This window comes from Hemitrygon akajei, chromosome 8 (genome assembly GCF_048418815.1).
Source record: "Hemitrygon akajei chromosome 8, sHemAka1.3, whole genome shotgun sequence".
Classification (NCBI taxonomy): domain Eukaryota; kingdom Metazoa; phylum Chordata; class Chondrichthyes; order Myliobatiformes; family Dasyatidae; genus Hemitrygon; species Hemitrygon akajei.
Genome location: NC_133131.1, coordinates 62112349 through 62129480, shown reverse-complemented (window position 1 = coordinate 62129480; position 17132 = coordinate 62112349).

Sequence of the window (17132 nt, the reverse complement as noted above, 5' to 3'; positions counted from 1 at the left end):
CAAAACTGAATTGCCAGGTGGGCATTGCTGTTGCAAGGGAGAAATATAACTGTAAAACGAGTAAGTGCCACCACTATGTTAGCTGACAACCTGGTGTACCAAGGTGGTGAACATGAGTGTCAGGTTCTGACAGCAAGTAATCCCAAGGGACCATTTGTATCAAAACAAACAGGAGGGGCTAGAGATAAATCAGACAAAATAATGCTTTAGACCAAAGACACAAAGGAGAAGGGAAAACCCTATTTTAAAATTTTTGTGGATGGCTCCTCATCAGTACAGGATGGCGAGAGGAGAACTGGGTGTGGCATTTACGTAGAGGATGAACAAGGACAGGAAATGTATAGCATAGTTTTACAGCTACCCAAAACTATGAGCGCACAAACAGCAGAATTAGCAGCTGTAGCATACGTGGTTAGCCACCCAGAATATTTTCCACCTGGATCAGTCATACACTTTGATAGTATGTATGTTTGTAACAGCCTTACAGAACACTTTCCTCTGTGGGAAGCAAGAGGGTTTGTTTCAGCTGATGGGAGGCCCCTCCCATCCACTGCTCTGCTGCAATATGTATTTGAAGAAGCAAAGGGGAAAGAATACGGAGTTGTAAAGGTGAAAGCTCACTCTAAATTGTCCCCTGAGGGGAATAAGAAGACTGATGAGTTAGCAAAGCAAGGTGCTTTAAATGGGCAGGAATGGCAACCACACATTGGGGAGATGGGAAGGCAGAAGGAACAACAGATTAAGGTTATGGATTTATCCGAGGAGTAGAAGAAGGATAAAGAATTAAAAAAAAATAGGAGTAAGGTCAGAAATGTATGAAGAATACAAGGGTGTACATGTTAAAGATGGAGTAGTCCTATATGAAGGAAAGTTTGTGGTTCCAGAGTTAGGAAGAAATCTGATGATCCACTGGTACCATGATTTATGGGGACACCTGGGAGCTGAAAGAACCCTGGAAAAAATCAAGGAGGTGTGTTGGTGGCCTAGGATGAAGGAGGATGTGGAACACTATGTCAAGAATTGTTTGATTTGTGCACAATATAATCCTGACGGAAATGTAAAGAAAGGAGTCCTCCAACCTACCAGACCAGTGGAAAGACCTTGGACTAATTTGTCGAAAGATTATGTTGGACCCTTGCCACCAATCACAGGAGGGTACAAATATATCCTTGTAGTAGTAGACACTTCCACCAAATGGGTGGAAGCTTTTCCAACTAAGACTAACACAGCCAAAGCTACTGCAAAAATATTATTGGAAAGGGTTTTTACTCGGTGGGGATTAACTCGGAGTATAGAGTCGGATAGAGGCACACATTTTACAGCCCAGATAATGCAAGATGCCATGGCACTTTTAGGAATTAAGCAGAGATTTCATATACCCTATGGACCACAGTCTAGTGGAATTGTGGAAAGAATGAACCGAACGTTAAAAAACATTATGGCCAAAATGATACAACAACATCAAACAACATGGCAAGCAGTTCTGGTTTATGTGTTGATGGTAATAAGGAATACAGTGGCATCTTCTACAGGTTACACCCCTTATAAACTCATGACTGGAAGAAACATGAGAGGGTTAGAGGAGTTGTTAGGGTTAGATTTGTCAGAATCTGAAATAGATGGGATTGTGTCAGAAAAGTGGGTACAACAGTTGGTAGAGACAGTGAAAGAGGCCAATTATGTGGCAGTTCATCAAATAGGAAAGAAGAAGCAGCAGAGTAAAGCCTACCTTGATTCAAAAGTCAGTCCCATAGAACTAAGCACAGGACAATGAGTGATGAGTAGAATACACCAACCCACTTCATTTTTAAATCCAAGGTTTGCAGGGCCCTATGAAATCATAGACAAAGCAAGTCCATCAGTATACAGGGTGCTAACTTCTCCAGATAAAAGTGGATGGTACCACATCAACCAGTTGAAATTGGTGGGGGAGAAAGAGGAAAATTATCATCATCGACATGTAACAATTGATGTACATGATAGTCAATTTTGGAGACTTGACAATCGATGTACACAATAGTTCTGACTTGGAAGATCTGAATTTGGAACAGTTATTCCAAGAAGATGGCAACAGATCTGACCAAGGAGGAGTTTCTCCATTTTCTCAGTTTGAAAAACAGGGCAGATGTGTAAATAAAATAAGGAGGAGAAATACATTGGTTGCTGCCTCCCCTGTCTTGAAAGGAAATTGGGTGAGAAAAGATGGACGACTTGAGTCCAAAGATGATTGGGAGCCTAGATTGCATGGGTTGGAAAACCAGATAGAAAACATGGATTTAAAGTAATTCAAGATTGGAACTGGAAATAAGAGCAGATATTACCCTTTGTGTATTTACGGATTTACTTCAATATGAGGAGAATAATGCATTTTATGGTGATGGAATTGACCATACCTGGGGTCACGATTGGCTGTGCTTCCAAAACATTACTGCCGATGAACTTGTCAACAACAACGTCATTATATCAAGACTATTTGGTGATCAAAAGAAACTTTTCTCAACGGATACGGGTAATACGGGCGCATGTGGAAGAAATGGAAGACTTGAATTTGTATTATGCTGGGGCAGATGGTCGGATCGATATTTGTGGGACTATGTTGTAACTGAGTTGCCACCGATTCCTCATTTGACTGCAGACTGGACACGAGTGGTGGAGGAGGCAAAGGAAATAATTCATCAGTGGACTGAACATTCAAAGGTTATGAAGACACATGCTGAGAAGGCAAATGAAATGGTGAGTGACTTAGACTTTTGGGATAAATTTTGGAATTGGGGATCAAATGTTCAGATACATCCATGGGTGAGGATAATCTCACATGCTGCAGTAATATTAATTTTTGTACACTGATGATTGTATTATTTAATGTGTATCAACTCAGAAGATGGAAGGCTGAAATTATGCAAAAGGTAGAGGGGAATGATTTTGCACTACTGGAAAAAAAGATGGCCAGTATAAAAATTGTATGAATTTAGTAAGTAAAAGTTCTAATGTAAGTGCAGCACACCTGCTGGGGATCCATGGCAATCCAATGGATAGTCAATAGAATAGAGAAGGATAGTGATCCTAAGATAAATCTTAGGATCAAGAGGAGGGATATGTTGGTCAGAAAGAATGACGATCTTCAAATCAGTGAATTCAAAGGAATCAAGGACAGTGGAAGCGGTCTTTGTTCTTGCCGTATGCTTGGGGGATGGAGGCTGCCATTTTGTGAAGACACTCTATTCTCTATTTTGTGAGCTTGACATGCTGGACTTGATTAGTGCTTTAAAGAAGGCACAAAGACTCTTCAAGTAATCTACTGGACTGGAGGTAATTTCCAAATAAGGAGTTATTTGTGAGGTGTTCTTTGGTTAGCTATAACATGCAGGATTGTGAATGCCTGAGGCGATTCGAGCTCATTGCTGACTGAGAATAAAGAGCCATGAATCAGCAACTGTCCCTTGATGGGAAGAGGACAATAGATGGATGCTGCCTTGGACCAGAGCCAATGACCAGGTGTTAAAGGCCAGACACGTGACCTGCGGCCAATGACCCGGGAATGTGACATTTGAATTGATAAGAAATGGATATAAAAGTGGATGCTTTGTAGGTGCTGATGGCGGTAACTTCGAAGAATAACTATCGCAGATACAAGCGAGAAGAACCCTGCGTGAAGCACGTGGAGAGTGAATCGGGAACACGAGAAACAAGGAACGCCTGGCCAGCGTAAATTCGTCCGCCCGGGTAATACCTTTGCTATTCTTTGACTAACCAGGAGGGTCAGGGATACTTAGCGGGTGTGCGCGCAAGATATTTAGTGTATGAATTCACGTACTTGTTAGTTTGAACAATAAAGGTAATTGTCAGTAAATACAGATCTCTCTGTGCCTCACTCAGAATCGTTGGAAGAGTTAGAAGCGGTAGCTCTCTCTCTCCTCTTTTTCCAACAATACCTACAGCACAATAGAGGCCATTCGGCCCACAAAGTTGTGCTGAACATGTCTCTACCTTAGAAATTACTAGGCTTACCCATAGCCCTCTATCTTTCTAAGATCCATGTACCTATACAAAAGTCTCTTAAAAGACCCCATCGTATCCGCTCTACCGCCGTTGCCGGCAGCCCATTCCACACACTCATCATTCTCTGAGTAAAAAACTTACCCCTGACATCTCCTCTGTGCCTACTCCCCAGCACCGTAAACCAATGTCATCTTGTGGCTTCCATTTCAGACCTGGGAAAAAGCCTCCGGCTATCCAAATGATCAATGCCTCTCATCATCTTGTACACCTCTATCAGTTCAGCTCTCATCCTCCATCGCACCAAGGAGAAAAGGACGAATGGACTCAATCTGTTCTGATAAGGCTGCCCAATCCAGGCAACATCCTTGTAAATCTCTTCTGCACCCTTTCCATGGCTTCCACATCCTTCCTGTAGTGAGGCGATCAGAACTGAGCACAGTACTCCAAGTGGGGTCTGAACAGGGTCCTATATAGTGGCAACATTACCTCTCGGTTCCTAAATTCAGTTCCACGATTGATGAAGGCCAATACACCATACGCTTTCTTAACCACAGAGTCAACCTGAGCAGTTGCTTTTAGCATCCTGTGGACTCGGACCCCAAGATTCCTCTGATCCTCCACACTGCCAAGAGTCTTACCATTAATACTATATACTGCCATCATATTTGACCTACCAGAATAAACCACTTCACACTTATCTGGGTTGAACTCCATCTGCCACTTCTCAGCCCAGTTTTGCATCCTATCAATGTCCCACTGTAACATCTGCAAGCCCTCCACACGATCCACAACACCTGCAAACTTTGTGTCATCAGCAAACGTACGAACCCATCCCTGCACTTCTTGATCCAGGTCAATTATAAAAATCACGAAGAGTTAGGGTCCCAGAACATATCGCCGAGGCACTCTGCTGGTGACGGGCCTCTATGCAGAATATGACACGTCGTCAATCACTCGTTGCCTTCTGTGGGCAAACCAGTTCTGGGTCCACAAAGCAATGTCCCCTTGGATCCCATGCCTTCTTACTTTCTCAGTAAGCCTTGCATGGGGTACCTCATTAAATTTCACGCTGAAATCCATACAGACTACATCTACTGTTCTTCCTTCATTAATGTGTTTAGACACATCCTAAAAATTCAATCAGGCACGTAAGGCACGACCTGCCCTTGACGGAGCCATACTGACTATTCCTAATTGTATTATACCTCTCCAAATGTTCATAAATAGTGCCATCAGGATCTTCTCCATCAACCTACTAACCACTGAAGTAAGACTCACTGGTTTATAATTTCTGGGCTATCTCTACTCCCTTTCTTGAATAAATGTGCAACATTTGTAACTTCCAATCCTCCGGAGCTTTCCCCGTCCCCATTGATGATACGAACATAATCGCCAGAGGCTCAGCAATCTCCTCCCTCACCTCTCACAGTAGCCTGGGGTGCATTCATCCAGACCCGGAGACTTATCCAACTTGATGCATTCGCAAAGCTCCAGCACATGCCCTTTCTTTTTCTTTGTAATTTATTTATTTTTATTGAAGTTTATCATCAAACAAACATTTCCATGAGATGTATTTCAGACATTGCACATATACATCATATAATCATATATATCACAAATCTCCACAAAGTATTTATCTGAGGTATTCGCTTATAGAAAAGAGTGGAAAGAAAAAAAAACAAGCAAAAGGAAAACCCTATGTTCAAGTAGGGAGTGATCTTTTTTATGCAACAGATTCATTGATCTGTGAGAATAAAATCAGGCCTATGAGGCATTATGTAGTTAAACCATTTTCCCAGTATGAATCAAATTGTTCCAGCATATGATTAACAGATGCTGTTATCTTCTCCATTTTGTAAATGTCCATTGTAATTTCCATCCATGTATTTAAAGTTGGGCTCTCCTGTGATAACCATTTCCTAGTAAGACTCTTTTTACCAGCCACCAACAGTATATTCATTAAATATTTATCTCTTTTCAACCATTCTTGAGGTATATATCAAAAATATATGGACTTACTCTCTAAGGGTATTTCACATCTAAAGATGTCTTGTAGGGCATTGTGTAACCCCCCCCCCCCCAATAGTTTTTGATAACAGGGCAGTCCCCAAAAATATGATAATGATTTGCATTTTGATTTCCACAATTTCTCCAGCAAACAAGGAGGTTACTATCATAATGAGATTTCTGAGAGAGTGTAATAAAATATCTTATGTTTTTCCATCCAAACACCCTCCATTTCTGTGAACTGGTACACTTCCATTGATACATCCATATTATTGTCCATTCTTTCTCAGATATAATTATGCCTCCTTCCTTCTCCCATTTTGTTTTAATGTATGAAATCGAATGTGTTTTAAGATTTGACAACCCCTTATACATGCTTGAAATGATTCTACTCCGTTATCTGAATTATATGCTTTTCTAAATAGCTCTACCAAGCATGTACTTGCCTTGGTTACATTTTTAAGCGTCTTATTACATATTGTCGCATTTGTAAATACCGATAAAAATCTTGTTTTTCTAATAAGTGTTCCTCTTTAAGCATTTCAAAACTGAACAGTGTTCCTTCTTTCATTGTGTTGCAAAGAACTGTTAATCCATTAGCTGTCCAGTCCTTAAATCTGGCATCCAATTTATTTGGTGTAAAATCCGAGTCATATGCATACTATTGAAGAATTACAATATCTCCTTCTAGATTATATTCTTTTATAGTAGTTTTCCATATCTTAAGAGTCAATTTCACCCATGGGTTATCAATAGTATTTATGTACCTTTGCATGTTGTTATCAGCCAAAATTGCTTGTATGGGGATGGGAAGTACCCGCTCCTCAGTGTTTTTCCATTGAACGTTATATGATAGGTTGCACCAACATATCACAGCTCCCAACTGTGCTGCAAAATAATAATCTCTAAGAGAAGGTAGGCCCGATCCCCTCTTTTCTTTTGCTAATTGCAATGTTTTGAGACGAACTCTAGGCCTCTACCCTGCCAAATATATCTTGATAAAATCTTGTTCCATTCATTGAATTGATTTTGATTAATCTCTATTGGTAGGGTCTGAAAGAGATATAACAGTCTGGGCAGTATATTCATTTTAATAGACTCAATCCTTGAACTGAGACTGAAAAAAGGAATCATGTTCCATCTTGCCATATCTTCCTTTTTTTATATATAAAGGCTGATAATTACATTCTGATAACTTTACCAAATCTTTTGGCATAATGATGCCCAAATATTCGGAAGACTCTGTGTGCCATGCCCAGGGATATCTACTTTCAATTTCTCTTGGTGGGCTATAGTAATATGAAAGTAATTGGGTTTTATCAATGTTGATCTTGTGTCCTGATAATTGACCATACTGTTCAAAGGATTGCATCAATTTAGGTAAGGAGTATGTTGGTTGCCCTAGATAGATCAAAATGTCATCCTCGTAACAAACCAATTTATGCTCTGTCCCTTTAATAGTAATTCCCCTGATATCTTCATTTTGTCTGATGTATTGAGCTAATGGTTCCAGATATAACGCGAAGAGTAGCGGTGACCATGCACAATCCTGTCCCGTGCCCCTTTCTAGGGTAAAACTATTTGATAAATATCCATTGATTTTAATCCTAGCAGTAGGATTGCCATATACTGTCTATGTAGTTTTAATAATTGTGTCTTGGAAACCAAATCTATGTAAAACTCTGTAAAGAAAATTCCAATTAACCGAATCAAATGCTTTCTCAGCGTCCACGCTTATCACAATTGCTTCGATTTTATTTTTTTGTATATGATCCACAATGTGAAGTGTCCTTCGTATATTGTCTTGTGTCTGGCGTTGTCGTATAAAACCTGTCTGATCGTTACGATTCAGTATGGGTAGAAACTCCTCTAATCGTTTGGCCATGATGGATGTAAATAATCTATAAACTACATTAAGAATGGATATTGGTCTAAATGACCCACATTCCATTTTATCTTGCCTTCTTTCGGTAAAGCTGAGATTATCTCTTCCTTCCAACTGGGAGGCATTTGTGCCTTTTTTTAGAGCCCAGTTCAGTGTGGGGAGTAAAACAGGAATTAACTCATTTTTTATTCTTTGTACCACTCTGCTGTATACCCATCTGATCCTGGTGACTTGCTTAATTTAAGCCTACTAATTGCAGCTTTTAATTCAACTTCTGTTATGTCAGCAGTCATCGTTCTATTTTGTTTTTCGCTTAAAGTGAGTAACTCTAGAGAATTCAAGAAGGTGCCAATTTCGGTTATGCTTCCCCTTGGAACTTTGGAATATAGAGTTTTGTAAAACACTTCAAAAGCTTCTTGAATTTCACTTAGCTTATTTTTTTTTTATCATTTTCGTTCTTTTTTCCCTAATTCTATGAATTGTATTTTCTGCTATCTTTTTTTCAGTTTCCACGCTAGTGTTTTCATAGATTTTGATCCACTTTCATAATGTCTCGGTTTCAGAAATATTAAATTTTTCCTGATTTCTTGCGTAGCCAAACCATTAATTTCATTCCTAATTCTTTTAATTTCCCCTAATGTATCCTGTGCCAAATTCAATTTGTGTTTTTTTCACTAGTTCCTTCAGCCTATTTTGTAATCCCTCTAATGTTTTATTCCTTATTTTTTCTTATACGAAGATATCGCTATAATTTTCCCTCTTAAGACCGCCTTCAGAGTATCCCATAAAATGGGAAGTGAAACCTCTCCATTATCATTAAATTCTAAGTAGAGACCAATTTCTTTTTTTAATTTGTTCCTTAAAGTATGGATCATTGAGTAGACTTGAATTTAGTTTCCAAATAGTATTCTTTGGTTGTAGGTCAAAATCAACAGATAAATATATAGGTGCATGGTCACTTACATCTATTGTCCCAATTCCACAGGTGTTTATTTTGTCTTTGTCTTTTCCAAATGTTATGAAATAGTCTATTCTTGTATATATAGAATGGGGAGCAGAATAATGAGTGTAATCCCTTCTGGCGTGGAAAAGGTCCTTACATATATGAATTAAACCAACATCCTCAAACATAGGTTTTTCTATTGGAAGAGTCTAAGTTTGGTTGTAATTGTAAATTTAAGTGTCCCCCCCCCACCTATTAGGAGACCTTCTGTTTCCGCTACCATAATATCAGTAATTTTCTGAAGGAAACCAATATCACTTCCTGGGGGTGCGTATATATTCAATAGAGTAACTGAATTTCCGTCTATGTTCACCCTTACCATAATATATCTGCCTTCTTTATCTCCCATTTCGAATACTTTTTCAAAATTTAGCTTACTTGAGATAAGAATAGCAACTCCTCTCCTATGTCCTGATTTATATGAGGAGAAAAACAAATTAGTGAAGCACATTCTCTTTAGTTTTCTATGCTCATTATCACTTAAATGAGTTTCCTGAAAATATACTACGTGGGCTTGTTCTTCTTTCATTTTGGATAAAATTCTATTACGTTTGATTTGATTTAATAGCCCATTGACATTAAAAGAAATGAATTTTACTTTGTCCTTAGTCATCTGTATTTATCTGTCAATGTATCATTGAAATCAGCAGAATAAGACTTAATGGATCGACCCCCTAACCAAATAAGAACCAAGAAACGCAAATAATAACAGAAATGGCAACGAACTTGTGAGTTGAGGGGCCCCATTGCAGTATTCATAAAAGTCTGTGAACAAATCCATTACACAGAAAAGATTCCCCTGTGTAATCCTCCTGCCTCATACATATATATATACACAGACACACACACACACACACACACACATATATTACATACATACATATATATATATATATATATATATATATATATATTCTCTTTTTGGTGGGGAAAAAGGAGTAAGTGAGCGAATAAAGAATAACAACTAAGTAAAATAAAATCCACATTATAATAAGTATTTCTCGAGATAGATATATCACCGTCTACATTTGCTTCCATTTAGCTTCTCAACATTTTTAAAGTTTGCCAATGGCTAAATTATGGCTCTTCTGGAGGGGGTGAGGACTGTCTTTGGAGAACTCCCAGTCTCTTTCTGATATACTTCTCTCGGCTTCCTCCCGTCTCCTGCCTTCTCGCACTATTCCCCAAGCAGAGCGGGATAATTCCTCGGTTTGATCACTTTGACGGGCAACCCTCTGGCCTTCATGTCTGTAGTCGCCTCTTCTACTGCCTGGTACAACCGCGTCCCATCTTCATAAAACACTCGAAGTTTAACAGGGTACGGAATTTGAAATCTAATCCTTTTTTGCTTGAGTACTAGCTTTACTTTTAAAGTATTCTTTACTTTTCTGCAGGACTGCGGGGGGGGTGGGGGTGGTAATCTTGGTCGAAATATATTAATTTATCGCCTAAAACACCCTCTTCTTACCCCAGGCCCTTCGTAGAATCACCGCCTTTCTACTGTACCAAAGGAATTTAATTATTATTGAGCGTGGCTTATCCTGGGTAGGTTTCGGGACTAGCGCACGATACGTTCTCTCGATTTCCAGCTCCATAGTCGAGGGAAGCTCCAGCGCGTCCCTCAGCAAACTCCGTCATAGACAAGCCCTCCGCTCCTTCGGGAACGTTGTATATTCTGATATTTTTCCGCCGTGATCTTCCCTCCAGGTCAAGCAGTTTACCTTCTTGGTGATTTAATATTTTTATCGTCTTACTCAGTACTCGTTCTACGTTTTGAACGCGATCTTCCACCTTCTCAATTCGAGTCTCTGCCACTGCTATTTTTTGATTGACGTTGGCGAGCTCTGACTTAATATCATGTAGCTGCTGCTTTATATCTTTCTAGAACTCCCTTATCTCTTTCAACATTTCGATCATATTCGCCGCTTCGCCTGAACGAGGCCCAGCGTCCACCTCGCTAGCACGCAGTCGCGTAGGAGAGCCGCTTTTTGCACTCCTCTCGGCCGCAGGCTCTGCAATGTCGCTTTTTTTATTTCCATTCTTAATTCCCCATTCTTGCTCCTCTTTTCATTTCAAATATTTTTCGGAAAATACTATATTTGATGGGTTAACGGGGCTTAATACGCGTTTTTCCGGAGGAGCTAGTGACTTAAGCTGCCATTTTCGACGATGACGTCACCTGAAACCAGCACATGCCCTTTCTTAGTATCTACATGCTCAAGGTTTTCATCTGCTGAAAGTCATAACTACAATCGCCAAGATCCTTTTCCATGGTGAATACTGGAGTAAAGTATTCATTAAGTACCTCTGCTATTTCCTTCGGTTCCATACACATTTCCCACTATCACATGTGATAGGTCCCATTCTTTCACGTCCTATCGTCCTGCTGCTCACATACTTGTAGAATGGCTTGGGGTTTTCCTTAATCCTGCCCCGCCAAGGCCTTCTCATGGCCCCTTCTGGCTCTCCTAATTTCCTTCTCAAGCTCCTTCCTGTTAGCCTTATAATCTTCTAGATCTCTAACGTTACCAAGCTCGCTGAACCTTTAGTAAGCTTTTCTTTTCTTCTTGACCAGATTTATTACAGCCTTTGTACACCACGGTTCCTACACCATACCATAATTTCCCTGTCTCATTGGAACGTACCTATGTAAAACTCCACACAAATATCCCCTGAACATTTGCTACATTTCTTCCATACTTTTCCCTGAGAACATCTGCTTCCAATTTATGCTTCCAATTTCCTTCCTGATATCCTCATAATGCCCCTTACTCCAACTAAATGCTTTTCTAACTTATCTGTTCCTATCTCTCTCCAATGTTATTGTAAAGGAGGTAGAATTATGATCACTGTCTCCGACATGCTCTCCCACTGAGAGATCTGACATCTGACAGGGTTTATTTCCCAATACCAAATCAGGTACAGCCTTTCCTCTTGTAGGCTTATCTACACATTGTGTCAAGAAACCTCCCTGAACACAAGTAACATCTCTGCTTTGGCCGCGGCAGTTTCGGCACTTGTAATACCCCTCTCTTTGACATGTTTGTTACGGCCCTGGCTGTTTCTGCACTTGTAATACCCTTGTGGTTAATATCTCTGATCGGGCCGAACAGTTTCTGCCCTTGTAATACCCCTCTCATTAATATGTTTGTTAAGGCCCCTGCAGCTTCTGCATTTGTAATACACCTTTCGTTAACAGCTTTTGGGGCCCTGGTATTCTCTGCACTTGTAATACCCGTTTCGTTAACATCTCTGGTAGGGCCACGGCAGTTTTGGCACTTGTAATTCCCCTTTCGATAATATCTGTGTTAGGGCCCCGACAGTTTGTGCACTTGTAGTAACTCTGTTGTTAATATCTCTATTAGTTCCCCTGCAGTTTTTGCACTCCTAACAGCCTTGTCGTTAATATCTCTGTCAGGGCCCCGGCAATATCTGCACTTGTAATACCCCTTTCATTAACATCTATGGTAGGGACCGGCAGTTTCTGCACTCTTTTATACCCCTTTCGTTAATAACTCTATTAGAATCCCGGAAGTTTCTGCACTTGTAATACCCCATTTGGTTAACATTTTGCTGGGGCCCCGGCAGTTTCTGCACTGTCATTAAGATCACTGTTAGGGCCCGCCAATTTTTGCACTTGTAATACTGCTTTTGTTAATATCTCTGTTAGGGCCCCGGCAGTTTCTGCATTTATAATACATCTTTCGTTAACATCTTTGCTAGTGCCCCGGTAGTTTCTACAATTTTAATACCACTTTCCTTAACAGCTCTGGTAGGGCCCCGGCAGTTTCTGCACTTGTAATACCCCTGTGGTTAATATCTCTGATCGGACCGAGCAGTTTCTGCACTTGTAATACAAGTTTGTTAATATCTTTAGTAGTTCCCCTGCAGTTTTTGCACTTCTAACAGACCTGTCGTAAATATCTCTGTCAGGGCCCCGGCAGTAATACCCCTGTCGGTAATATCTCTGTTCGGGCCCAACAATTTCTGCACTTCTAATACCTCTGTCGTTAATGCCTCTGTTAGGGCCCAGGCAGTCCTGCACTTGTAATACCCCTGTCGTTAATACCTCTGTTAGGGCCCAGGCAGTCCTGCACTTGTAATACCCCTGTCGTTAATAACTCTGTTAGGGCCCCGGCAGTTTCTGTATTTATAATAAATCTTTTGTTAACATCTTTGCTAGTGCCCCGGTAGTTTCTACAATTTTAATACCACTTTCTTTAACAGCTCTGGTAGGGCCCCGGCAGTTTCTGCACTTGTAATACCCCTGTGGTTAATATCTCTGATCGGACCGAGCTGTTTCTGCACTTGTAATACAAGTTTGTTAATATCTTTAGTAGTTCCCCTGCAGTTTTTGCACTTCTAACAGACTAGTCGTAAATATCTTTGTCAGGGCCCCGGCAGTAATACCCCTGTCGGTAATATCTCTGTTAGGACCCTGGGAGTTCTTGCACTTGTAATTCACCTGTCATTAATATCTTTGTTGCTGCCCCGGCAGTTTCTGCACTTGTAATTCTCCTGTCGTTAATATTGACATGGTCTGGTCCGTGAAATCTGCATTCTGGTTGACGGTTCAGTCCAGGTTCCTTATTCCATATTTTCCGGTTTTTCCCAGTTTCTGTTGAGGCAACTGGTTCTCGTTTGGGCTGGCTTCATAAATAGCTTCAGGAATCAGCCTCTGGCTGCTAGATTATTACTTTCCAAACCCCTGTCTGTATCCTGTCCCTTCACCTTCCTCCTGGAGCCTTGCCTCGCCTGGAGCCTCGTCTCGTATGGAGCTTCGCCTTGCCTCGCCTGGAGCCTTGCCTTGCCTTGCTTCGCCTCGCCTAGAGCCTTGCCTTGCCTTGCCTTGCCTTGCCTCGCCTGGAGCCTTGCCTTGCCTCGCTTTGCCTCGCCTGGAGCCTTACCTTCACCGCTGTCAAGTTCAACCACTGGAGCAAGATAAGGAACTGTCTTTCGTTGTTTTCAATTGTCTCTGTGTCCATGCCTTCGCTAGGTAGTTCTGGCCGTCTGCCGCTACCTTGTGTTGTGAACCATCTCGTCGTATTCTGCATGCTGTGTAATGAGTCCCGGCCCTACGTCCTGTTTCCAAGGAGGTGTCCTGGCTCTGTGTTCCATGTTCCTGTCTCTCCCTCGACCAAGTCAAGGCTTCGGGGTCTCGTCCAGTCCTAGCCACGTCCAAGAACCTTGTCCTGTCCAAGCCACGACTTTGTGTTCTCGTCTTGTCCATATACCTTGCCCAGACCAGGAGTACTTCGCCCAGCCCGGTGCTGGGATTCCCTCGTCCTGTGCTGGGGTTCCTTTGTCCTGTCCAGGAGTCTCACGTCCAGTCCTGTTGCCTCTCCTCGTCCTGTAGTCACGTCTTGTCCCCGCCTGGTTCTGAAGAGTCCGAGCCCGAGTCAAGATCCAGGTTCTGGGTCCTTGCCCAGTCTCTGGCTCGGAGTTCTAGTCCAGGTTCCTAGTTCCTAGTTCTCAGTTTCTAGTTTCTCGTCCAGGTCCCACTTTTCTACTCTAGTCCAAGCCCATGCCCTGATTCCTAGTCCTGTCCAGGGCCTGTGTCTTCTCCAGCGCCGTTTCTTCACCACTTCCCTTGCTTCCTTCTCACGCCTAGTCCTGTTCCTGGTAGTTCAGAGCCTGTGTCTTGCATTTGGGTCCGTTCCCCTCGCCCCCCCCCCTTATGACAAATATCTCTGTTAGGGCCCTGGGAGTTCCTGCACTTGTAATACACATGTCATTAATATCTCTGTTACTGCCCCGGCAGTTTCTGCAGTTGCAATACCTCTGTCGTTAATATCTCTGTTAGGGTCCTGGCAGTGCCTGCACTTGGAATACCCCGGTTGATAATATCTCCATTAGTGCCGCAGCAGTTTTTGCACCTGTAACAGCCCTGCCGTTAATATCTCTGTTAGGGTCCCGGTAATATCGGCACGTGTAACAGCCCTGTTGTTAATATCTCTGGTAGGACACCGGCAGTTTCTGCACTTGTAGTTAATATCTCTGATCGGCCCGAGCAGTTTCTGCATTTGTAATACACGTTTCGTTAATATCTCTGGTTGTTTCCCTGCAGTTTTTGAACTTGTAACAGACCGTCGTTATTATCTCTGTCAGGACGCCGGCAGAATCTGCCTTTGTAATACCCCTGTCATTAACATGTCCCGCCTTCAGCTCACGGACATGTCTTTCTGTCCGCCTTTCATCTCTCCCTTTTCCAACTTAAACTTTGAAATTTCAACTTTTTTCAGTTGGATCTGTAGAGCAACAGTTATAATTATGGCTACTTTAAGAAGCATCAAAAGGAACCAGGACCCAGGCAACGGAAAGTCTAAAAAAGCTGACGAGTTCTCGGAGGAACCCCGTTGGGTGAAGAGCTTAGAGTCTCAAATCAGCAGAATCGGTACTGAAATAACTCAACTATAAGAGAAACTTGAAGAAAAAATTGACTCTCTGAGCTTCGATCTTAAAGAAGTTAGTCGAAGTGCGGCTGACCTTTCTTCTCGTTTGGAAAAGGCTCAACAACGAATCGTGGATCTGGAAGCTCGGTTGCGTCGGAATAATATTCGAATTGTTGGATTAAAAGAGAAATCAGAATCTGCTGACACACTGGATTATTTTGCTAAAGTGTTTCAGTCTTTATTTCCGGAGGTTTGTTCGCTACCTCCGGATATTGAAATGGCTCACAGAACCGGTGCTTTAAAACTTTTGGATCAAGGTAAAATCAGGCATATTGGTGTGCGTTTTCTCCATTTTAGAGACAAAGACCGCATTATTAAGCTTGAAAGAAGACAAAGGTTGTTTCATTTTCAAGGTTTGGAGATTCTCTCTTTTGAAGATTTTCCACGCAAAATTGTTAAGAAGCGTGCTGGATTTGCTTCGGCTATGAGATCAGCGTATCAAAAAAAGCTCTTTCCATCGTTACAATATCCAGCTAAATTAAGGGTTTTTGTCAAAAATTCTAGGGCTCGTATTTTTGATGACCCAGTCGAAGCATTGCGTTTTATTAACTCTGCCTGACGAATCTGAAGCCTGAAGTTTGAATGATTTACAACGGTTTGATTGTCTCGTGGCATAAAGAGTGATGAAATTGGAAGATTTGATGGTTACAGAAAGTCTTTACCTTAAAATGTATTTTTATCTCTGAAAAAGACTGGTTTGGATGGTTTTAACCTCAGAAGACATAGCGGGAGAACTGTTGAAAGACTGTAGATAATTTTGAACCATCTAGAATTTTTTCTCTGCAGCATTTAAATGAACTAACTGTTTTTTCATTCCGTATGCTTTTGTAAAGATCTTTTAAGTAATTATTTGGATTTCTTTACATTTTAAAGATAGATTGGATAATTTAAAGATGGCTATTGATTTTCTTTTGTGCCAATATTTCAAGAATTGTTTTCGATTTGTTTTTCTTCCCGTATCTAATATTATGAAGGTTACTTTCAAAATTGAAGGTCGTTTTGTTTTACAAAAAAAAACACTGTCCCTTCCAATTTAATTATATTGAGACACATGTCGACTGTAACGAGTTTTATGTTCGGTAGAGGGAGACAGAGATTACGCTTTTCTTTTTTTATTTAGATAGGTGGAATTTATATTCGCTTCTATGTTTTCTTGGGGCCTGCGTCGATTGATATCGACATATTTCTAGGCTTTGTAGTTTAGGTGGGTTTTTTTACTTCCTTTTTTATCCCCATTATGGAGTCCCGAGGCATACGCAAATTATTATTGTTGTTGTTCATCTCCGCCATCTTCGACTATCTTTTCCTGACATGAGTCTAACTACTCTTTTTAGTTACAAAGTCTCATGATGATATCTAAACAGTTAAATGTTTTAAGTTGGAATGTCCGTGGTTGGAATCATCCTATTAAGCTTAAGAAAACATTTAAAATTATTAACCGATTCCAACCTGATATAATCTTTGCTCAAGAGACGCATATCAGGTTTTGTGATAAAAGTCGATTTTTGAAATCTTGGAAAGATCTTCAGTTTCATGCAAACTCTCAGAGTAAAATTAGAGTTGTTCCTATTTTTATTGATTCCAATATCCCTTTTAATCAGGAGGATATTATAACTGATATTAATGGTAGATTTTTGATTGTTAAAGGATTAATTTATAATAGGAAAACGGTTTTGGTTAATATTTATGGACCAAATGTAGACTATCCCTCTTTTTTAAAACTGTCTTTGCTCTATTACCTGATTTAAATGAATGTATGTTATTAACGGTGGTGATTTTAATATTT